Source organism: Dermochelys coriacea, chromosome 3 (assembly GCF_009764565.3).
Source record: "Dermochelys coriacea isolate rDerCor1 chromosome 3, rDerCor1.pri.v4, whole genome shotgun sequence".
Taxonomy (NCBI): domain Eukaryota; kingdom Metazoa; phylum Chordata; order Testudines; family Dermochelyidae; genus Dermochelys; species Dermochelys coriacea.
In genome coordinates this window covers 50701076-50726826 of record NC_050070.1, presented here as the reverse complement: position 1 = coordinate 50726826, position 25751 = coordinate 50701076, and the positions used below count along the sequence as shown (strand labels likewise).

Sequence of the window (25751 nt, the reverse complement as noted above, 5' to 3'; positions counted from 1 at the left end):
AATTATTCCCCATTTACAATAACATTTTGAGACATATCAGCCAGTCTTTAATCCATTTAATGCATGCCCTGGTAATTATATATTGTTTTAGTTTTTTAATCAAAATATTATGGCTGCTTCAGCCAGAATTTGTCTAGGAAGGGAGTGCCACTACCTTTGGGTTAGATAGCTCATGTCTTTTTTTCCTGTGCTACCTCTGCTTGGTTGGCTGATGAAGAGGAGTTGGGACTATGACTCTGCCCTTAATCTCTCACTAGCATTATATTAGTGTACTCTTCAGGAGGATTGTAGCCGGCTCCTTGGGCCATCTCCTACCCCTCCCTCGTTATACAAAGCCAGCCACAGGCTTGCCTTTAGTGAACAGATATTGTACTCAAATCATTTTGAAAACGTGTTTATTGCATCCTGGAGGCAGTCTCAAATGTCAAGGCTTCCGCTTCAGTGCAGCAGCTTTAAGGCTCTACCTATCATTGGCAGAATACAAAAGCAGAAACCTTGACATTCAAGACTAACCTTTCATTGGACTAAGCACAAATTTTGAATACAGTAGCTCTAAATCAACTTGTAAAGAACAATTAACCCGAAGTGCCTTGTTTATCCCCAGTAACTATATTTCAGTGCTGCTCTATTTACTTTCAGCCTAGTTTTCTTACAAAGTTGCAAAATAGAATATTTTATACAATGGCAACAAATCTATTGCACAGTTGTCAGAAGGCAGAGGTAGTGTAGCTCTCGTAAGGGAATGTCAGGGATAGACGTACTTGTGCCCTGTGCCTTTAAGGAATGAAGGGGTGCTAAAAAGGGATAGCTCTGGTTGCAACAGCAGAGCTGTGTGTGCTGTGAAATGATTGAGCAACAATGACGTGGGTACAAGCTGTGGTTGTTTGTTTGTCTGTTGATTTTTATACTAGGTTCAATAAAATTACTGTTTGAAAACTGTTCCTGGTCTGGGAGTGTAACATTTGGCAAGCACAGGCAGGAGAGGCTGAATTGGCATGATCTCATTTCTCTGAGAGATGAACCTATCTAGAAGCTGCTGTTGACTGTTCCAGGAAAAGCTGCCAGGGAAGATTTAATAGTTTGTGAACACTATGGCTGGGAGAGATAGAGGACCTTCATGCTGAGGTATAAGACCTTTTATGCCAACGAAGGGATGAGCATTTAAGAGAAGTCTGTGACTCTCTAGGCATTTGTGACACAAGTTGCAGTGAAACTGCAGCAAAAAGCCATTTTCCTTTAATCATATGTATAAGAAACCACTTAAATAATGAAGAGCGGGAAGAGTTGGAAGATCAGGGATTATTTATGTTGCTGGCATGAAAAGATAAGATTTTACCCCTCACTGTTATAGCAAAAGAGGAAGAAACCAAAATCATAGAAGTAGAGAGACAATTCAGAAACAGTATGCTGAAAAATTAAAGGTGCTTGAAATTCAGTTTCAAGAAAGCATGAAAGAAATTAAAACCCAGTCCCCCATGAAAAATCTGTCATCCATACCCCTAAAAACACAATCAATTTTAAAGAAAATCTTTAAAATAACAGGACAGATTGGGAACTCCAACTAAAAGAACAGGTTAAGCCTAAGCAGTCTGGCTCATTAAACTGAAAACGGGATTTGAAAGGGGTATAGTGAGGCATAGATAACGGGAACTGTAATCAGGGCAATTTGCCCAGGACTGAGCCTCAGGAGCTATTTGGAGGGAAAAAACAATATGAGCCTGCCAAAACTGAGGAAACAGGAGGGATCACAAAATCAAAATGATCCTAGTCTTCACCAGTGATATGTGTCTGAAAAAGAGATGGTAGTCTAAGTTTCTGCATATACTATCAGGATTTGAATTAAAAAACCCACACCAGACAGACAACCCATCCCTTGAATTCAAGATGTTCTGAATGGATTAGGAGGTAAATTCTGTTTTAGATAAAGGGAAGGCCTGCTATTTCATGCTAAACAAAGCCATCACCTCGCAGCCTTCATTTCTCCATGGCACCGGTATGAATGGGTTAGAATCCTATTTGGGTTTACAAATGTACCTGCTGCTTTCCAGCAGTTTATGGAAGAATGCCTTACAGAATTTAGGGATGAGATGTGTATTCCATAGGGGGATGATATATTTGTACAATGTGGCACTTTTGAAGAACACATGAGAATATAAGGAGAGTTTTGCAACAGTTATAGAAGTATGGAATTAAGCTGAAAGCTACTAAATGTGGCCTCTTTAAAAGAGAAGCACATTATTTGGAGAATGGTGATTTTCACATTGTCTGGAATGGTTCACGACCATGAGTGCCAGCCTCAGGGCAGACTGTCAAGAAGCAGGGCAGAGACCCCAAACTGGTTGTATATTCTATAATTAGATTTCACCAACACAGTAACAAATGTGAACTCCTAAAGCACTATAACAGTCTTACCATTGAGTCACAGACAATCTCCTTGGGTATTCCAATCTATCTTACTACCCATGCAAGTTGGACTTAGTGACAGTTGTTTACTTACACCAAAAAATCACACCAAAATTCAGGTTACTCCTAGTTCCAAGGGACCACTCACCTACCCCAGGTCAACCACTATCTTAGATCCCACACCAAAGGTAACACTTGAAGCCAGTCCTGTAGCAAACTAAGGATTTCTTAACTAGGAAAAATAAATAAGAGATTTACAAGTTAAAGCAGGCAAACATATATGCACAAATGAGTTACAGTCTATGGTTCCAAAAAGTGACAGAGTTATAGTACTCTGTTAGCACTGAATGTCTTTTAGGGGTAACCCACGGGATGTCTGCTTTTGTTTTATAGCTCCAGCTCTGTGAGAGTCTAAACAGCAAAAGAGATGAAAAATTTTCTTGTCAGATATTTTTCTTTTTTTCTTCCAGAATTCAAGATGATGGGATGAGCCCTTTTACATGTAACTTCTTCATGGGTGTGAAAGGGCAATTAAGTCTTTACATTGTGATGTCCCACAATGGCCCATGTGGTTTTGTTAGATCTTCTTGATGAGCAGGGGACAATCCCTCCTGAAAGAGTCACAGTTCCAGAGAAAACATTTTTTACGGTTATAAAGCAAAAACTTTAAGATTACCTTATAGCATGTGATGAAGATATTATAAATGCAATTACTGCATGCTGCAATTTAGAAATATTTCATAAAGTCTAAACATTAAACACTTGGTTATAAGTCCAATACCCATCTTAACCATACTAACAGAGGTGACCTGGACTGGTTGGCAATAATGAATTTGTCAGTGTTTGGCTGAGACCTAAAGCCTTGGCAGAAGATGGCAACTGGTTTGCCAGCATCACAGTGATATTTGCTGATGTTTATAAGATGGATCCAGCTGACACAATGGCTGTTTGTGGTCTTTCAGGGAAATCACCAATCAGTACAGAGGAATTTCACAAGATCCTAGACTTCCTCACCTACTATCAAAGGAACATTCAAGACTTTTCCTAAACTCCAGAGCCCTTGTATGACTTGTTGATTGTGGAACCTGACATATAACACAATCATTTGGACTCAGACAAAGAAGAAAACCAAAGGCAAGGAAAGGGATCTGGACAGTTACCCTCTAAACAGCCAGTTATGTGGAATGGTAACAAAAATTTTAACGTTTGTAGATTATATAAAAATTGGGAGAATGGTAAATAATGAAGAGGATAGGTCACTGATTGAGAGTGATCTAGATTGTTTGATAAACTGGAGACAAGCAAACAATATGCATTTTAATATGGCTAAATGTAAACACATACATCTAGGAACAAAAAATGTAGGCCATACTTACAGGATGGGAGATTCTATCCTGGGAAGCAGTAACTGAAAAAAAATGGTGGACATGGTAGATAATCAGCTGAACATGAGCTCCCAGTGTGATGCTGTGGCCAAATGAACTAATACAATCCGGGGAGAATAAACAGGGGAATCTTGAGTAGAAACAGAGAGGTTATTTTTCCTCCATATTTGGCACTGGTGCAACTGCTGCTAGAATGCTTTGTCCAGTTTTGGTGTCCACAATTCAAAGGAGATGTTGATGAATTGGAGAGGGTTCAGAGAAAAGGGATGAGAATGATTAACAGATCAGAAAACATGCCTTATAATGATAGACTCAAAGAGCTCAATCTATTTAGTTTAACAGAGAGAAGGTTAATGGGTGACTTAATTACAGTTTAGAAGTACCTACAAGGTGCACAAATATTTAATAATGGTCTTTTCAGTCTACCAGAGAAAGTTATAACATGATCCAATTGCTGGAAGTAGATGCTAGACAAATTCAGACTGGAAATAATGTGTAAATTTTGTAATGGTGAGAGTAATTAACCATTGGAAAATTTACCAAGGGTTGTAGTGGACCCTCCATCACCGACAATTTTAAAAGCATGATTGGATGCTTTTCTAAATTATATGCTCTAGGAATTATTTTGGGGAAGTTCTATGGCCAGTGTTATACAGGAATTCAGACTAGATGACCACAATAGTTCCTTCAGGCCTTGGAATGTACTAAATGAGCTGATTGCCCAGTAGATCCACCATAGCTTATCCTGGTTTTGCCTTACTCTTTATCCTTCATGTAGATGCTTACAATAAGGGATATCTTGTATCAATGTGAGGAATATAATTTAAGAGTAATTGGTTACGGGTCAAGAACACTAACTGTAACTGATAAGAATTATCACCTTCACTCAGGAAAGCTGGAGTTTCTAACTTTAAAATGGACCATAACTGACCATTTTTTTTGACTACCTCTACTACACACATGCATCATGGTTTATGGCAATAACAAGCTGCTAACCTAGTGTGGTGGAAAAATTAACCATGCAGTGTGTTTGGATCAGAACCAAGCCTGAGGCTCCTTTATTTATTACAAGCGAAGGGGGGTAACCCCTCTAAGTAGCTGCCCCCCAAAGCAAAGCACACACAGCTTTTAAAAGCTTAAAAGCACAGACAAATTATACATACTTTCATCTAAATTACCTTATTTGGAATATAGCAAAACAAGCTTTTCCTGTTATTGATAGGTGTTCTCTTGCGGTTAACGTTTCTTAAGCTGTTCTGCTGCAATTGCCTTACAATGGAATTTTCCACACTCTTTTCTTATGCTTCATATACACAGTTAGCTTGACCAAAGTTTTAGGCCTACTTGGGAAGATTAGGCCTACTTGGGTCCACTGAATTTTTCCTCCACATTCTCCCCCCCCCCCCTTTTTTTTTTTGGATTGGGCCTAAACTTTCATAGCCATGAGCCCGTTAATTATTTTTCTTTTTGTTCTTTTGTTCTTCTGCCCAAACTGTGTTACATATTTTATTTACAATCATTAGTGCCACCTGCTTTCTTGCACAGAGGTTGGCAGGTCTAGGGCTGGATAGGCAAAGATAAATACATGTATTACAACAACAATAACATAACCCTATGCTAAACAGCAGTAAAAGCAACAACATTTTCATGGTGATAATGTGATGGGATTGGGATTGTTGTATAACTTTAGTTACAAAACACAATACATTAGTCTGGGTACACAAAGTAGACATTTTATAGGCAGTATAAAAGGCTTTTTTTTTTTTGCTTGATATGCATTTTGGAGCATGTGAATTTGTCCCTGTAATTTGGAAATTTTTTGAAATTTTGGTAGGATTGAGAGCAAATTTTGGAATCGGTTAGGCACTAAGGTAGTTCAGTTAAAGGGTATTTGGAACCTAATTGTAGATTTTTATCTGCAGGCCAATAAATGATATGATTGCCTGCGACTGTGGTGAGATTAAAATGTACATCATTCAAGGTAGTGGTCTTAACATGCACACAGCTATTACTAGCTTGGAAAAGTAGATGTCCTGTCAGGGTAGTCCCATGTTCCATACCCTTCCAACAAATGCTGTCTTGAACTGTGACAACTTTTCCTGGCTTCAGTTTGTGTACACACTGAAGCTTTGGGGTTCTAGCAGCCAGAGAGTCCATTGATTTCCTATTTTTATTCAGATATCAGGCGTTATTTCAGGACCACTGACTATAAATCGGTTTGGCATACCAGGTGGTTTAATTTTCCAAATGTCTTGGTGAATTTCCCAATTTTACATGCATCTTTTCCACGGACCCAGCAGGATTTGATATGTGGAAGCCCACATCCCTCCGACCGGCCCGTATGCTTGGAAGGAACACTACGAATGTCTGCATTTTCACCTAGAGAATCTTTAAGTGTGTCTTCCTGGCCACAGATGAGATGGTACTCCCAAAGTGGCTGTAAGGGCAGAGGGCCACGTCTGATGTTCAAGATCCCTCTGAACGGGCGTGAGCTGAAGTCAAAGTCCTGATCCTTTGAACAAGCCTTCAATGCCTTTCCAGCCCCAGCAATACTAAGCACCATATCTGTTACAAGCTTCTGGGTTATTGCACTAAGAGTGGAAATAATACATAATTTACCTACTCCTGCTTGTGTCTGGGTCAATTGTGCTCCAGTAATAAGGCCTGTGGCTTTTTCTAAGCGTCCCAATTTTTTTCTCATGTTCTTGACTTTTATGGATATCCCAGATTGCCGCTATGCTATTTGCACCATTTCATAGGTGTTCAACCAAGTCCCTTTTCTTTCTAGGGGAAACTTAGGCCCTTTACTGTGCTAACCTGATGGCAGCTCCTTTAGAGCAATTTGGATATGTAGACATAATTTAAAAACTAGAAAAGGGTAGTGTAAATTTTACAGTTTTTGTGTAGCATTAATTACAGTCCATTGAAACTTTAACCCATCTCTTTTTGATGAAGTATTATACCACATTTGATGGCTAAACACCTTCACAAAAAGGCGCAGAGGCATCAGTATCAATGGCATAAAAAGGGGTATATTACAATATAGGACAGGTTAAATGATCAGTTACTGGGATAATTTTAGTACAGACAAAATTTCCGGTGGCAGAACAAACTTTTTGGGTATATGTTTGATTATTTACTAGTGAGGCTACTGATTGGTTAAGATCTAGAAAAATATTACTTTTCCATTCCCAACCTAAGTTTGTTAAGAAGGAGCGGCTGAGGAATTTTAAAAGTTTTATTTTTAGGTAGTTTTGGCTAGCTTTTGCAAGCTATTTTTAAAGATTTCATAGTCTTAATTCACTTAGGTGTCCGGCAATGAGGCAGCAAGGGAGAGGTTCCTAGCACAATCACCTTGCTTGGTTGGAGGCTTTATGATGTCCTCAGGTGGAGAGGTTGTTTCTTTCAGTAGGAGAGGTTGTGCCTTTAAAGGCATTGTGGGTCTGTCATAGATTCATAGATTCATAGATACGAAGGTCAGAAGGGACCATTCTGATCATCTAGTCCGACCTCCTGCACAGCGCAGGCCACAGAATCTCATCCACCCACTCCTATGAAAAACCTCACCTATGTCTGAGCTATTGAAGTCCTTAAATCATGGTTTAAAGACTTCAAGGAGCAGAGAAGCCTCCCTCAAGTCAACCATGCCCCATGCTACAGAGGAAGGTGAAAAACCTCCAGGGCCTCTCCAATCTGCCCTGGAGGAAAATTCCTTCCCGACCCCAAATATGGCAATCAGCTAAACCCTGAGTATATGGGCAAGATTCACCAGCCAGATACTACAGAAAATTCTTTCCTGGGTAACTCAGATCCCATCCATCTAATATCCCATCTCACGGGATTAGTCCTATTTACCCTGAATATTTAAAGATCAATTACTTACCAAAATCCCATTATCCCATCATACCATCTCCTCCATAAACTTATCAAGTAGAATCTTAAAACCAGATAGATCTTTTGCCCCCACTGCTTCCCTTGGAAGGCTATTCCAAAACTTCACTCCTCTGATGGTTAAAAACCTTCGTCTGATTTCAAGTCTAAACTTCCTGGTGGCCAGTTTATACCCATTTGTTCTTGTGTCCACATTGGTGCTGAGCTTAAATAATTCCTCTCCCTCTCCTGTATTTATCCCTCTGATATATTTATAGAGAGCAATCATATCTCCCCTCAACCTTCTTTCACTTAGGCTAAACAAGCCAAGCTCCTTAAGTCTCCTTTCATAAGACAAGTTTTCCATTCCTCGGATCATCCTAGTAGCCCTTCTCTGTACCTGCTCCAGTTTGAATTCATCCTTTTTAAACATGGGAGACCAGAACTGCACACAGTATTCTAGGTGAGGTCTCACCAGTGCCTTGTATAATGGTACTAAAACCTCCTTATTCCTACTGGAAATGCCTCTCCTGATGCATCCCAAAACCGCATTAGCTTTTTTCACAGCCATATCACATTGGCAGCTCATAGTCATCCTATGATCAACCAATACTCCAAGGTCCTTCTCCTCTTCTGTTACTTCTAATTGATGCGTCCCCAACTTATAACTAAAATTCTTGTTATTAATCGCTAAATGCATAACCTTACACTTCTCACTATTAAATTTCATCCTATTACTATTATTCCAGTTTACAAGGTCATCCAGATCCTCCTGTATAATATCCCGATCCTTCTCCGAATTGGCAATACCTCCCAGCTTTGTATCATCTGCAAACTTTATTAGCACACTCCCACTTTTTGTGCCAAGGTCAGTAATAAAAAGATTAAATAAGATTGGTCCCAAAACCGATCCCTGAGGAACTCCACTGGTAACCTCCCTCCAACCTGACAGTTCGCCTTTCAGTAGGACCCGTTGCAGTCTCCCCTTTAACCAATTCCTTATCCACCTTTTGATGTTCATATTGATCCCCATCTTCTCCAATTGAACTAATAATTCCCCATGTGGCGCGGTATCAAATGCCTTACTGAAATCTAGGTAAATTAGATCCACTGCATTTCCTTTATCTAAAAAATCTGTTACCTTTTCAAAAAAGGAGATTAGGTTGGTTTGGCACGATCTACCTTTTGTAAAATCATCTTGTATTTTGTCCCATTTACCATTGACTTCAATGTCCTTAACTAATTTCTCCTTCAAAATTTTTTCCAGGACCTTGCATACTACAGATGTCAAACTAACTAGCCTGTAGTTACCCGGATCACTTTTTTTTCCTTTCTTAAAAAATAGGAACTATATTAGCAATTCTCCAATCATTCGGTACTACTCCTGAGTTTACAGATTCATTAAAAATTCTTGCTAATAGGCTTGCAATTTCAGGTGCCAATTCCTTTAATATTCTTGGATGAAGATTATCTGGGCCCCCCAATTTAGTCCCATTAAGCTGTTTCAGTTTCGCTTCTACCTCAGATATGGTAATATCTACCTCCATATCCTCATTCCCATTTGTCATGCTACCATTATCCCTAAGATCCTCTTTAACCTTATTAAAGACTGAGGCAAAGTTTTTGTTTAGATATTGGGCCACGCCTAGATTATCTTTAACCTCCGCTCCATCCTCAGTGTTAAGCGGCCCCACTTCTTCTTTCTTAGTTTTCTTCTTATTTATATGGCTATAGAACCTTTTACTATTGGTTTTAATTCCCTTTGCAAGGTCCAACTCTACTCGACTTTTAGCCTGTCTCACTTTATCCCTACATGTTCTGACCTCAATAAGGTAGCTTTCCTTGCTGATCTCTCCCATCTTCCACTCCCTGTATGCTTTCTGCTTCTTCTTAATCACCTCTCTAAGATGCTTGCTCATCCAGCTTGGTCTACAACTCCTTCCTATGAATTTTTTCCCCTTTCTTGGGATACAGGCTTCTGATAGCTTCTGCAGCTTTGATTTAAAGTAATCCCAGGCCTCCTCTACCTTTAGATCCATAAATTCTTCAGTCCAATCCACTTCCCTAACTAATTTCCTTAATTTTTGAAAGTTAGCCCTTTTGAAATCAAAAACCTTAGTTGCAGATTTATTTTTGCTAATCCTTCTGTTCAGTTTGAACTGAATTAGCTCATGATCACTTAAACCAAGATTATCCCCTACAACCATTTCTTCTATGAGGTCCTCGCTACTCACCAAAACCAAATCTAAAATGGCATCCCCTCTAGTCGGTTCAGCAACTACTTGATGAAGGAATCCATCAGCTATCGCATTTAGGAAAATCTGAGCCCTATTATTATTACTAGCACTGGTCCTCCAGTCTATATCTGGGAAGTTAAAGTCTCCCATGATTATGCAGTTTCCATTAGTATTTACTTTATTAAAGACATTATAAAGGGCTCTATCCATACCCAAATTAGATCCTGGAGGTCTATAGCACACCCCAAGCACTATTGTAGGAGAGGCTCTACTAGTTATCTTCCCCAATGTAATTTTTGCCCAGACGGACTCTGTCTTATCCATTGCATCGCTTATTTCTTTACATTCTACCTCATCGATATACAATGCTACTCCACCACCTTTACCTTTGTTTCTGTCTTTCCTAAACAGTACATACCCTTCAATACCTGTAGTCCAGTCATGAATACTATTCCACCATGTTTCTGTTATCCCTATAATATCTGCAAAAAGAAAAGCAGTACTTGTGGCACCTTAGAGACTAACAAATTTATTAGAGCATAAGCTTTCATGAGCTACAGCTCATTCACGAAAGCTTATGCTCTAATAAATTTGTTAGTCTCTAAGGTGCCACAAGTACTGCTTTTCTTTTTGCGAATACAGACTAACAAGGCTGCTGCTCTGAAACCTATAATATCTGGTTTCACTTCCTGCACCAGTAGCTCTAGTTCCTCCATTTTGTTACCTAGGCTCCTCGCATTGGTATATAAACATCTTAATTTTTGCTGTTTGGCCTCGCTCACATTTTGTACCCTATTAGGCACAGTCATTCTACATCCAGAATAACCTATTAGACTAGTATCCACACTGCCCTCGCTCCTTATATACATTCTCCTACCCATGGCTGTATCCTTTCTTACTTCATCTTCTTCCCTCTCAATGCTAAAATCTGGTGTGGAGATTTCCTGGACATCTCCCAACCATCTCCCCCTAATTCCTAGTTTAAAGCTCTCTTTATCAGTTGTGCCAGCCTTGATCCTAGAAGTCTATTTCCTTCCCTACTCAGATGAAGTCCATCCCGAGAGAACTGTCCTCTGTCCATGAATGCCTCCCAGTGGCCAAAGCCCTCCTTATAGCACCACTTCCTGAGCCATCTGTTGACAGTCATAATCTTGTCACACCTTTGTTGCCCTTCTCTAGGAACAGGAAGGATCCCACGAAAGATCACCTGAGTCTCAATTTCCTTAAGCGTCTTCCCCAGCCTAGCATAGTCTCCCTTAATACTTTCCAGTGAGAATCTAGCTGTATCATTTGTTCCCACATGAAGGATAATTAGGGGATTCTTTCCCGCTCCCTTTAGGATCCTTTTCAACCTCAGGTCTACATCCCGTATCTTAGCACCCGGAAGACAGCACACCCTTCTATTCTCTGGATCAGCTCTAGTTACAGGCCTGTCTATTCTTCTCAATAAAGAGTCCCCGATCACATAGACCTGCCTTTTCCTGGTGAAGGTGCTATTCTACAGTCTCTCCCCTGTTCCCTCTGGCTGCAAGTTCTTTCCATTCCTATTTTCCCTTATAATCCTCTTCAACCCATCCTGTATTCTCCTGGGGCTCATATTTGGTGTAGTCTCCCTTGACTCTTCTGCTTTTCCTATAGGACTAGCCTCTCCTCTTCTTCCTTACCCTTCTACCTTCAACAAGTACCTGCTGAGCCCCTTCTTCATTTTCCAACTCTGCAAACCTATTCCTAAGCTCTATTTCTCCTTCACTAGCCTGTCTTTTCCTCTGCCTGGTTCTTTTAGTCACATGCTTCCACTGACCACTTTCCTCACCCAGTCTGTCAGCGGACAAAGGAGAGGTTACTGACTTTTTACCTTGTCCTTCACTCCTGCTGTCCAAAAGGAGCAACAATGCCAGAAGGAAAGATAGACTGATCATCAGTTGGAGAGCCATTACAGTGAGAAACATGGGCAGGTAGTCAACTCTTGGCACTTCCCAGCAGTGTTGATAATTAACAGGACTTGATAAGGGTCTTTCAGCATGGGGCCAGGGCGGTTTCTTGCTGATGGACCTTTATGTAGATCCAGTCTTCTGGTTTCAGCGAGTGGCAGGGCTGCTGTATATAAAAAGTCCTAACACATTTTGTTAGTACCTGACAGTAATTAAGCACTGTGTCATCCATTGAATGACTGTCCATTTGAGCCATGGCCAGTGGGGCGCAGCCAGTAGTCGCATTGGGTGCCCTGTTAGAATTTCATGAGGGCTGAGTCCAGTCTTTCAATTGGGAGTGGCCCTCATATTCATTAATGCTAATGGGAGGGCATTTGGCCACTTTAAATTTATTTTAGCACAGATCTTGGGCAGTTTATTTTTTAAAATTTTATTTTGACGTTTTACTGTCCCGGCAGACCCCATGCGGGTGGTGGGGGCTGTGGAGATTGTGTTGAATCTGTAAAGCTGCACATAACTTGTTATAATTTGTCCAATAACATTAGGTCCACTATTACTGTTGCTACTCATAGGTATGCCAAATTGTGTTACAAAATCCTTAAACAAAGTTTTACAACAGTTTCGACATCTGCCTTTTTACAGGGAAAGGCCTTAACCCAGTTGGAAAATACATCAACTAAAACTAACACACTTATAATTATAACATTTGGACATTTAAATAAAATTAATTTGAATATTTACAAAAGGTCCCCAGGAAGGGGGATGTGCTGCCTGCCTAATCTTGACAACTTTACCAACACTATGTTGCTGGCAGATTACACATTGTTGACAGTATTGCTTAAAATATTCCTTTCTTTACAAATTCCCCTGCTGATTGCAGGCAAAACTGAGCAAAAATTACTCCCCATATTTTCCTGTATTTATTTTATAGGCAGGTCAGGTTTTAATGGCTTCTATTTTTATTATTTAGGTGATTTGCATTAACACAGACATTCTTAGCTTGCTTTTGGATTCAAAGTTGTCAGCCACTTAGAGACTTTGCCTTAAAAGTTCACAATTAACTTTTAACTTTTGCTTTTAAACACACAATGATTTAAAAAGGAAAACACAACCCATTTTGGCTTCCCTTTGTCAAAGTGACCGTTGATTACACAGAGCCACCTTAAGAAATAGTGTGGGGCATTGACTACAGCTTTTATTTGCTATTTGTTACCAAAACAGATTTAAAAATTTTTTATTTTTTTTTAATTTTCCTAGCTTTGACTGCCCTGCTGCAGCCACAACTTTGGTCTTTATTTAAAAACATTTTAAATCTTGTAAAGCATTAAGTCACCTTAAGGATTAAATGCTAAATAACAACATTAAACAACACTAGTTTCTTTTGTTTGGCAAAAGTATTTTTTTGGTTTTAGAATTTTAAAACAACACCAATTTATTTTAAACTTATAAAATAAAGATTGTACACACCAGGAGTGTTTTTTAGCTAATCTGCCAAACTTATGTAAATGATTTTATTTAAATAACCTTTTGCCTGGATTATTTAGAGAAATTTTTCCAAAGAAATGTGCCCTTTCTTCAAAGGAATGGCTGCAAAGAAACCAAGAATTTTCTTTTCTTTTCTTTTCTTTTCTTTTCTTTTCTTTTCTTTTCTTTTCTTTTCTTTTCTTTTCTTTTCAACACCGTCTTTTAACATTTGTACAGAGTTTCACTGCTTAATTTTCTTCAGTAACTACAGAGTTAACCTCTCACTTTCTTTTCTTTTAACTTTTTCAAACTGTGGTTGCCTGCTTGTCTGGGCCCGATTCTTTTTTTGTTGTTGTTGCATTATTTTTTCCATGGGCACAGGCATTGTTTTACTACCAATTTAGCAAGGAGCATGGGCTTTTTTGACTAACCCCCCTTTTATTTATTTATACACACCTATTTACATACACACACATTTATTTTTTATATTTAGATGCATCTTATTTAACAATAACCTTAATCCTTTTATGTTTGGACTTAATGCAACCTTTTCCTTATTTGAGGCTGTAACAACTCCTCAGCACCGGTGCTTTGTAGGAAAGGATAGTAGCAGGGCTAGGAACAATGGGAAAGGTAGGGAGTACAGCAGCACTAACAGCACAGTAAAATGGAGGAGTTACACTCACTTACTGTAGAAATGACTCCTTGCTGAATGCAGGAGGTAAGAACAGGTTGGATTTTTTTCTTGGCCTGTTTTGATAGAGGGTACTGCTGCACCTCGGGAAGGGGTCTTGCTGGGTTTAGGCGAATCTTAACGGGTTAGGAGGATCCAATGCACCCAACCTGGTTGGCATGATTGGCTCACAAGGCTTACAAGGAGGGAGAGACCTTAGCCAGCAGTTTCCGTTGCAATGAGGAAGGGCTGGGGTCGGTCTTCTCCTGTAAACTGCCAGGAACTTATTGTGAGCGGGTTCAGTCATGTCCAGATACACACCATTTGGGATACAGCAGATTATATAATTTAATTTACACAGCAAGTCTTTTCCCAAAAGGTTAGCCGGTGAACAAGGACTGAGGAGGAAAACATGAAGGTCAAACAAAGGACTGAGAGAAATGGACAGAGGTGAAGAGACGAGGTGGGGAATAAGAGTATTGCCTACCCCTACCGCTTTTGGATCAACCAGGGTATTAGGGACATTTACTGTATCCAGTGGCCCATTCGCTTGCAATAGTAACATGCGCCATCACTGGGTTCAGGGGAGGTGGACGGTAGGGACCTTTGTTTGGCCTTCCCCTTCTCCCCCTGAAATGGGCTGCTATTACGGGGTCCCTGTATGTTCTAGAGCTGGAAGGTCATTAACATAGTTTTAATGTGGCAGTGAGAGTATTGGGTTTTATTCAAATTCTTATTTTTCCTTTGTTTACAGGTGCTAATTTTTGCTCCAATCAGCTTTCTTTGGGTAGGCTGTGAGAATTTTATTTAACAGCCTTTTCTGATTTTATTTAACCTTTTTTTGGTTATGGCCTGGATTTTGCTTGGTCCACTGAGCTTTTTTACAAAGGTGATTCAGTGTTTCCCTAGGCATGACCCCTCGTAGAAGCTGGTTTAAATTTGACCATGTAGAGTTATAACAGTTTATAACAATCCTCCACCAAAAACATAATATAGAGATTTCAAAAGGTCTCTTACCTTTTTGGATGGGCCCGGGGTCTGGTGGGGAACAGCTCGCAGTCCTCTGGCTCTCGGGGGTCGCCGTCTATCCGAGTCACCGGCACCAAAATTTGTGGTGGAAAAATTAACCACCTGTTGTGTTTGGATCAGAACCAAGCCTGAGGCTCCTTTATTTATTACAAGCGCAGAAGGGTAATAGCTCTAAGTAGCTGCCCCCCGATGCAAAGCACACACAGCTTTTTAAAGCTTAAAAGCACAGACAAATTCACATATTTTCATCTTAATTACCTTATTTGGAATATAGCAAAACAAGCATTTCCTGTTATTGACAGGTGTTCTCTTGTGGTTAACGTTTCTTAAGCTGTTCTGGTGCAATTGCCTTAGAATGGAATTTTCCACACTCTTTTCTTATGCTTCATATACACAGTTAGCTTGACCAAAGTTTTAGGCCTACTTAGGAAGTTTAGGTCTACTTGGGTCCACTGAATTTTTCCTCCACATTAGTCTTCATCTCTGCCAGGCTGAATGCAACAGCACACCACTGGGATGCAGAATTAGATTACTTGAACTTCAAAGTTAAATATCATCCAGGGAAATCTAAAGTGTAGGCAGATGCTTGATATGGAAAAATAAAGTAGCATTCATGTGAGTTACTCTAATTACTAGACCTGGTCAGAATATTTTCAACTAAATGAAATTTATTTGAAATATACTGGTTCATCAAAGCTGAAATGTTTTGTGAAGACATTTCTGTTTGATGTGGTTTTCATCGAGCTGTTTTTTGAGGTCCAGTACTGTTTTTTAAGATCTTCAAATGTGAGCTGTTCAGTCATAAAACAACCATATCAATAATTCTGTTTCACAAAAGATGTTTGAAAGATTTTGTTTTCATTCTGCATTGGAAGAAAAACAAATTTTGAAGGCTCAACAGTTGTCATTAAAGTACTTCTAGACAGCTCTAATAAATATGTTTGCTTTCAATGAAGTTACCATGTATTGTAGCTACTACAAGCAATTTGTATTAATTTGTGTAGTGCAGAAGGGAACAAAGATAGAAAAAGCTGAAGTGAGTGTCTGTGGAGAAGAAGAGCAGAGATATGGCTGCTCTGGGCCCTCATGTAGTTCCATTTCCCACCACTGCAAAACTATCTGCATGGCTGTTGGGGTTCAGGAAGAAAGTGGGATGGGCCACATGGGACAGGGAGGAGCTACTGTAAGTGGTATTCTCCTTCAACTCCACAGAGATATGGAAACCCTGCAGTTAAAACCTTGGAAATGTGCATAACACGTTAATGACCCCTCTTCTGGCCTACTCTTATGCTTAGGGCCCTACCAAATTCACAGTCCATTGTGGTCATTTCACAGTCATAGGATTTTAAAAATCACAAATTTCATGATTTCAGCTATTTAAATCTGAAATTTCATGGTGTTGTAATTGTAGGGGTCCTGTCCCAAAAAGGAGTTGTGGGGGGTCTCAAGGTTATTGTGGGGAATGGGGGTTGTTGTACTGCTATTCCTCTGTCCTGCTGCTGGTGGTGGTGTTGCCTTCAGAGCTGGGCAGCTGGAGAGTGGTGGCTGCTGGCCAGGAGCCCAGCTCTGAAGGCAGAGCCACCGCTAACTGCACCACAGGAGTAAGGATGGCATGGTATGGTATTGCCACCCTTCTGCGCTGCTGCCTGGAGAGCTGGGCCCTCAGTCAGTAGCTGCCACTCTCTGGCCATCCAGCTCTCAAGGCAGCAACGCAGAAGTAAGGATGACATGATACGGTATTGCCACCCTTACTTCTGCACTGCTGCTGGAGGGCACTGCCTTCATAGCTGGCGCCTGGCCAACAGCCATTGCTCTCAAGGCATGCAGCTCAGAAAGCAGCACAGAAGTATGGGTGGCAATTCTGCAACCTCCCTAAAATAACTTTGTGGCCTCCCTGCAACTCCCTTTTGGGTCAGGATCCCCAATTTGAGAAACGCTAGTCTCCCCTGTGAAATCAGAATAGTACAGAGATCAGATTTCATGGTCTGTGACACGTTTTTCATGGCCGTGAATTTGACAGCGCCCTACCTGTCATTCAGATTCATATTGGTCTCCGTGGGGCTAAAATAGAGACTCCTTCTGCCACATATCGGAGTTGCAGAGGCTCCTTTTTATGAATTCTCTGCTCACATTCCCTTCCATTCCACCATAAAGCCCCCCTCACAGGCTTTAGATATCTGTTTATCCATAGAAGAGATATAACACAAGAAGTGGCAGTGCAAGCTTCACCACACCTCCCAGTCAAAAAGCAACAACCCTGACCTGGAAGGATCATCATTTCTAGAGCATGAAGATGGGTTAGTTTATAAACTAATTCAGTCCTTGGAATTTCTGCTGAGATGGCCAATGAGTCCTAATTCTGTGATGTGGACATTTGCCCACTTAGAACTGGACTGTGCCCACCATAAAAAAGCTAGGCACAGTAAGATTGCTCCATCATAAGCTGTTTACTTTGTATTTGCAGATATAGATTTACAAATATGTATTTGTACATTTACCTGTGCTGGTTCGTGCTTATATCAAAGAGGAATATTGTACCAGATCCTCAACTGTTGTCAACATATTCATAACCTCACTGATTTCAGTGACCCTATGCCAATTTACACCAGCTGAGGATATGGCCCATAACATTCTATGCACATGCAGTACCCTACTTCCAGATGATTGTGTCTCTTCATTCTCAGCCAATTTTCCCCAAAATGTTCCTAAACATACACCCTTCACTGAGGATTATGTATAAGTTGGGTCTGAAATTTTAAAATGAAGCAATATTGACTTATTCAAGCCAAAAACTGTAGACATTCTTTAAAGCATGAAAAAGAATTCACTCTCTGGTAAGTCAAAAAGGCCATGGCAAATGTTCACTTCTCAGCTGAGAATGAACTGGAATACCAACAGCACAAAGGGTGATCTTTCTGTAAAATTACTAAGTGCCTAAAATTGGGGGCCTAGCTTGGCAAATGGAATTGTAGCACTGGCTTGAATTAACATGTAAATGCAATTAAAATATATGTTAAAGGGGGCAGATATATTCTTTATCTAATCCACAGCAATTTAGTCCTCCCACCAACTACTTGGGTGATGTTTCTTGAATATTTTATTGTGCCATCATCTATACTTGAAACATGAGGGGCAGAGAGTAGTAACTGGAGGATAACAAATGCACAGAAGTGTCTCCAACTGTGGCCAGTTTGCTCATCTTTGTACATTAATAGCCAAATCCAATGCCCAGTGAAATCAACAAGAGTCTTTCCATTGACTCCACTGGATGCTGAATTGGACCCTAAAAGTGTGGAAACGATGCATAATCCATTATTTCCTGTCTGCTGCTGCATCTTCCTTATTAGTGGTGGGGCTGGGTCACAGAACAAATCTGTTTCTTGCAGATAGGCCTTTTTGTTTTTCCTTCCAAATCTCAGGACTATGTTATCCTTCCAGCAAGAGCAGCATGTCCTTGTCTGAACCAACCTGCCTTTTGTCTAAAGCTCTCCCTGGATCTCAGACCCAGAAGAACCACAAAAGGGGAATTACTACTGCTCAGAGTAGCTGTAAATGAATATTGCTTTAGGCATTATTGCTTACACTGCCCTGAAACGAGAACATGCCATGTAAAGTACCTGTTCCTCACCACCCTGGATAATGACTCACAAAGACGTGCAGAACATGGCTCTTCCACAGCAACCAGGAAGGAGACGAAGGGCTTGTCTACACTTACCAGGAGATAGGCGAGTGGCGATGGATGCATCGGCGGTCAATTTAGCGGATCTAGTGAAGACTCACTAAATTGATCACAGATCACTCTCCCATCGAGTCCTGTAGCCACCGGATCGAGCAGAGTAGGGGGAGTTGCAGGAGAGTGTCTCCCATTGACATCACGTAGTGTGGACCTCACGGTAAGTAGATCTAGCTATGTCTATTTGAGTTACGTTATTCATGTAACTCAAATTGCGTAGCTGAGATAGAATTTCCCTTGTAATGTAGACAAGGCCTAAGGGTCTGACTAAATTGCAATAAAAATCCCTCAGCATCAAGATTCAGAGCCCAGGTCAATTGACTCAGGCTGAGGGCTAAAATTGCAGTTTAGACATTTGGGAAACATTTCTCCCTTGTAGGTCTCAGATATCGGGCTTGAATGTCTACATTGCAATATTTAGCCCCACAGTCTGAGCCCCACGAGCCCCAGTCAGCTGACCCAGGCTAGCCATAGCCATGTTGCATGTCTTGTGTAGCAGTGTAGACGTACCCAAAAGCAGATAGGTGGGGAGGAAGGAATAACTCATATAGACTTGCCTTTCCCCTCCATGCAATTCCTCCATGCCCTATGTGTGTGCCCTGGCTTGCCTCTGCCCTACACAGGGGAGGGGATCATATGCCTGAAGTAAGTTTCTCATTGTAATTACAGCAAACGTACTGGCTAGGGCTTTAAAAGGGAAGATTTAATGTTTAGAAAATGTAGTTATTACCACACAATTATGTAACCGTCTGTTTCATGACAAGCTCTGGAATTTTATTTCAAGAGCTGCATTTAATGAACCTTTTGCATTACAAAACAAAAGCTCCCTAAATATGCTGTGGCTAAAGGTGTGTCAAGGATTTAAATTGCAAGTTTGTAATTATCATTGGAGTAAAGCCTGTATAATACAGTGTGACATAGGTAACATAGGGATTGCTTCTGGGCTCCCTGTTCAGTCATAAATCCCATTCCTGTTGCCTGAGTAAGATGGCCAGGTTTGGATCCAAATTCAGTAAAACAGTCCATAGTCTCAATTAGTATTCTTTGAAATTCACTTTTTCTGTCTCCTGTTTAAAAAAAAAATGAAGCGACTGGAACTCTGAGTTATGGTCTGCACAGCAGTAAATAGCTTTAAACAGCCTCTTTGAGGAAGTACATACTGGTAAATCAAGCTTTTTATTTCTTTTTCAAATGCAGGTATTGATAATGATCAACTGCTTTTCCGAAGAGTAAACAATTAGTCATTTGGACTAATTAAGATGCCCTGTGGATTGATTTTTACTCTGAATTTCACTGCTTGTTCCTGAAATGGTAATTAAAATACAAACATTTATATTGTATGTGTATTTGAATATATGAGAGTGCTTTGTGAACTATCTCAGGAATTCCTAAGATTATGAAGTATTGTGTCATGCCATGCTACTAGATTTGAATTGTGCACTACTGTGTATTCAATTAAATAAAAACAAGGCTTGCTCTATAACAATTTTATTCCTTATGTATGAATAAAAAAGTGAAGACATAATAAAAGTTAAATAGATCTTTTGTTTACTTTGTGTTTTTTTTGCTAATTTAGAATAAGGAGCAGCGAGTCTGTAGCTAAGAGACAACAGAGTCAGCATGGGAAGGAAATGTGAGAGGACTAGAGATATGCCATGGGGCATGGGAAAAAAGATGGGAAATGTATCATGTTGGGAGGGGAGAAAAAGAAACATTAGTTAAGCAGAAGGGAAATAATATGGGTAGGAAGAAAAGCAGAGGATACAGAGAAAGAGAGACTGAAATCCATATTCCTCAAATCAACACATCCTGTCAGTACAGACCAGAAATGCCCCTTCCAGAAAGTCAAGGGAGTTACACCAGCAATATTGTTAGCGCAATGACTCTTGTCAATCAGTGGGAGAAATCACTCCCTGTCTCCGGATGCAGTATATGACTTCCTCCACTTGAGGAGTTATTGCGTAATAGTATGAATGAGATAGCGGAGTGTCAGTCGGAGTACAAGGAGCCATGCATAGAGGAGGGCTCTCTGGATAGTCATTTTTGTAAAATTAAATAAATATGAATACTTAAAAGTACCTACGATGAAGGTGGAATAAGTAATAATCATGAATAGCAACAATATTAGGAGTGTGGAGCAAAGGAGTGAGTGAAAAGAAATGAGATAGGGAACAGAAAGATAAAATTGAATAGAGAGAAACTTAAAAAACGTAAGAATGACTATACTGGACCATACCAAAGGTCCATCTAGCCCAATATCCTGTCTTGTGACAGTGGCCAATGCCAGGTGCTTCAGAGGGAATGAACCAAACAGGTAATCATTAAGTGATCCACCCCTGTCGCTCATTCCCAGGTTCTGGCAAACAGAGGCTAGGGACACCATCCAGGCTCATCCTGGCTAATAGCCATTGATGGACCTATCCTCCATGAACTTAGCTAGTTCTTTTTTGAACCCTGTTATAGTCTTGACCTTCACAACATCTTCTGGCAAAGAGTTCCACAGGTCGACTGTGTGTTGTGTTAAGAAATACTTTCTTTTGTTTGTTTTAAATCTGCTGCCTATTAATTTCATTTGGTGGCCCCCCGTTCTTGTGTTCTGAGAAGGAGTAAATAACACTTCCTTATTTACTTTCTCTATACCAGTCATGATTTTATAGACCTATATCATATACCCCTTACTCATCTCTTTTCCAAGCTGAAAAATCTCAGTCTTATTAATCTCTCCTCATATGGAAGCTGTTCCATAACCCTAATAATTTTTGTTGCCCTTTTCTGTACCTTTTCCAATTCCAAAATATCTTTTTTGAGATGGGGTGACCAGATCTGCATGCAGTATTCAAGATGTGGGCATACTATAGATTTATTCCCAACAAAATCATTAGGAAAGGGATAGATGAGTTGTAAGAAAAAATTAACACATGATCTTCCTTTTTTTAATGCAGATACTTATACTCACCTTTTCTTGAGATGAATATGTGCACAAAGTACTGATTCTTTAAACCATTAACCTGCAAAGTGCTTAGTCATGACTCACAGTAGCTTTGTTACAAACAGTTGATGATGTAATGCCCTGTTAGATAATAAAAATTGAAGAATTATTTGTAGTAGCTAGAAGTCTAGCTGTATGTGCAACAGCTGCCTGTGAATATTTCATAACCTGACTTACACTCTACCGCCTTACCATTGTGAATCATCTGAATGAACTAAGGTCAATATTATCAAACTTGCATGCTCAAAGTTGAGTGCCTAAGTCCATAGCTAGGCCCTGAAATAAATGGCCTGAGTATCAGGAATGCTGATAACTCATGGAAGTCAGTAGGAGCTGCAGGTGTTTAGTGTGATGGATCTCACGGTACCTAGGACTATGAGTCACTTTGTTACTCCCCTGCCTCCAGCATGAGGGAGACTTGCTTGTGCTTAACTGGGTGTCAGCTCCTTGACACCACCAGCCTGCTAGCCACCCTAACCAGCCCTTACTTTGCCTTGCAGATTAACAATAGGTGCACCCTGTCCCCAAGTCCCTTTGAAGCATTCCCCCGTAGTGTCCAGTTCCTTAGCCACTGAACAGTCACAGAAATACCAGGAATGCTGTCCCAAAAGTAACAGAGTATACATCAGTTTGTATGCGTCTACTCAGGATCAGCTTCTTGCTTAATACCACAGCAATGAGATATATTTATAGTAAAAACAACAAAACGTTTATTTCAATGATTCAAGACTCAAGAGACATTGAGTAAGGATAATAAAAAAAGGTTACATATAAAACAAAATCATAACACACTTTCTAGAAACTCAGTTTAACAGGCTAACCTCTTGTCTAATGAAGTTTATCTCACCCAAAGCCTTTTGCATCATCCTCAACCAAGGCTGGTTGTAATCTTGTTTTCATTAATGTAAATATACTGCCTATTTACTTCCTAGATACAAGATGGTGGGATGTCATCTTTGTTCCCCAAATATAGTCCAGCAAACCTTTGAAATGTAACTCAAAATAAGGTTATCTTCCCTCCCTCCCCCTGCTGTATTTTTATACCTATTAGGGCAAATCTACACTGGCAATGCTAAAACGCTGCTGCAGCTCTAAAAAAACCCACCTCCACGAGGGGCGTAGCTCCCAGCGCTGAGGCACTGTATACTGGTGCTTTACAGCACTGAAACTTGCTGCGCTCAGCTGGGTATTTTTTCATCCCCCTGAGCAAGAAAGTTGCAGCACTATGAATTACCAGTGTAGACAAGCCCTTAGTTCCTTTCTGAATTTCTTATAATCCTCCATCTTTATTCAGCTTAGACAGGTGATGGGAGACCCATTGTGAATGTGATAATACTTAACTTACATTTCAAAGAGACAGGTGAATAAACATTTTTTGTCTGACAGGAAACCTATTTGTCCACTTTTGCTGTGATACAGAATCTAAGAACATATTTTCAATACACAGCATACTCCCAATTATCCAAATAGCGTGTGGGACACAGATCTTATCTGAATAATCGGGAGTTCAGATAATCGAAAGGGCAGGAGCAGCAATGCAGGGATCCCTCTACAACTCCTCTGTCATGGCTCCAGTCACCCACCTCCATGACAGCAGGGCTGCAGAGGGATCCCTGCACTGCTGCTCCTGTCCTCTCGATTATCAGCAGCACTGTGGCCTCTCCTGCAGCCAGGGGTTTCTGCTCTATTATTCAAACCTCTGCATGATCCAAATCTCTTCTTTATCCCTGTCAAGGTTGCTTCCCCACTCTGAACTCTAGGATACAGATGTGGGGACCTGCATGAAAGATCCCCTAAGATTATTCTTACCAGCTTAGGTTAAAAACTTCCCCAAGGTACAAACTTTGCCTTGTCCTTGAACAGTATGCTGCCACCACCAAGCGTTTTAAACAAAGAACAGGGAAAAAGCCCACTTGGAGATGTCTTCCCCCAAAATATCCCCCCAAACCCTACACCCCCTTTCCTGGGGAAGGCTTGATAAAAATCCTCACCAATTTGTACAGGTGAACACAGACCCAAACCCTTGGATCTTAAGAACAATGAAAAAGCAATCAGGTTCTTAAAAGAAGAATTTTAATTAAAGAAAAAGTAAAAGAATCACCTCTGTAAAATCAGGATGGTAAATACCTTACAGGGTAATCAGATTCAAAACATAGAGAATCCCTCTATGCAAAACCATAAGTTACAAAAAGACATAAAAATAGGAATACACATTCCCTCCAGTACAGCTTATTTTACCAGCCATTACACAAAAGGAAATCTAACACATGTTCTAGCTAGATTACTTAGTAACTTAACAGGAGTTGGAAGGCTGCATTCCTGATCTGTTCCCGACAAAAGCCTCAAACACAGACAGAACCCTTTGTTCCCCCCTCCTCCAGATTTGAAAGTATCTTGTCCCCTCATTAGTCATTTTGGGTCAGGTGCCAGTGAGGTTACCTTAGCTTCTTAACCCTTTACAGGTGAAAGGGTTTTGCCTCTGGCCAGGAGGGATTTTATAGCACTGTATACAGAAAGGTGGTTACCCTTCCCTTTATATTTATGACAATCCCCCAGCAGAGGTTTGGATAATAGGGTTTCAGAAAATTGTGAGTATACTGAACGTATGTGACTCCTTACGTAGTATCTGTACATACATTTCACAACAATAACAATAACCATTGTGACCCTTGCTTTCACTTAAGAGCTCACATGACATTCTTTGGTGGACTAGAATGTATATACCAGAATCCGGATAATTTTGTAATCCCCTTGCCACTTGGCATGGAGGAGTTCTTGAGTCATGCTCAGCACTTCTGACTATCATCTCACTTTTATTTAGATGCCTAACTTTAAGGAACTGTGTTTGAAAATCTTGGCCTTTCTCCTCAAAACAATTCTTCTGTGAAGCCCACAAAAGCTAACTTTGGTCTTCCCCAGTGTATTTTGTATTGTCCATCTAATTAGCCTGGCAATTCTTTGGTGCAGGGACTGAGCACACTGTTTATGTTTAATATAACAACAACAACAATTAATTAATTAATTTTAAAAATGAATAGATTCATTGTAAGTGGCACCACCTCAACACAAAGAATGCTTTAGGTACTAATATTTTTTTACTGGGCTGGATAGCAACAATACATCAGCCTAAGACATTGTTCTAAAAAGAAGGGAAGAAATGTCTGAGAGAGGGGTTGTTACCTGCACAATTTAGGGCTCTCAACCTCCTACCCTCTCTTTTGGGTACTCAGGAAATAAGGGACCCAACTTTACCCCTCTGTGGGCTCTGGGCTTTATCCCTCCATGAGCTCAGGGCTAACACCCATTCCAGGTGGGCTCTGGGCTAACACCCATTCCTGCTGGGCTCGGGGATTTATGGGTCTGTGGGGCTTTTTATCAGTGAAAGAGCCTTGTACAGTAATATCATTAACATTTATTTCTTAACAGTTACTAAAATAGAATGCACATGCTAAGCATACAATGCTCACCACTCCCAATAAGGCAGACAAACTTTTCTTGATGGCCAGTCAAGATTAGATTGTCTGGGGCTCCAGCTTCTGCACGGTATGGTCAGCAGGGTGTTGAGATCTGGCAGCTCTGATCTTGGGCTGTGTTGTGGAGTTAGGCTCTAAAGAACTTCCCTTTGGACCCCAATTTGTAATTAAAACTTGGGTCCTACTTAGCTTACCTTAACCAATCATTTTAAACTAAAGTACTACAAAACAGTATTTTTCACCAATCCTAGCCCATTACAAAACAATTCTTTACCCAATCATATCTAAGGCTAAGATTTTGTCATGGATATTTTTAGTAAAAGTCATGGACAGGTCACGAGCAATAAGGAAAAATTCTCAGAAGCCCATGACCTGTCTCTGACTTTAACTAAAATTATCCTTGATAAAATGGGAAAGGAATGGGCAGCTGCAGGGTGCCTGGGAGCTCTGGGGTCACCACCACTCATGGGGACTCAGAGTTCCAGGATCCCCCTGCCCTCCGGCAATGGTCGGTAAGGCTGCTGGGGTTCCCCTGCCCCACAGCAGCAGCTGGGAAGACTGCTG

The 25751-nt window shown here is 40.4% G+C and overlaps 2 long non-coding RNA genes across 2 annotated transcripts; one reads left to right on the top strand and one right to left on the bottom strand.

Annotated features, from left to right (window-relative positions):
• Window positions 1-2312: 2312 nt before the first annotated feature.
• On the top strand, window positions 2313-22979 carry LOC122459651. The gene is made up of 3 exons (XR_006280473.1): window positions 2313-2468; window positions 5529-5531; window positions 22969-22979. It is a non-coding gene; the product is annotated as an uncharacterized LOC122459651 (long non-coding RNA).
• On the bottom strand, window positions 13232-13969 carry LOC122459652. Its single transcript, XR_006280474.1, has 2 exons — window positions 13536-13969; window positions 13232-13455 (listed from the first exon to the last, which is right to left on the bottom strand). It is a non-coding gene; the product is annotated as an uncharacterized LOC122459652 (long non-coding RNA).
• Window positions 22980-25751: the final 2772 nt, after the last annotated feature.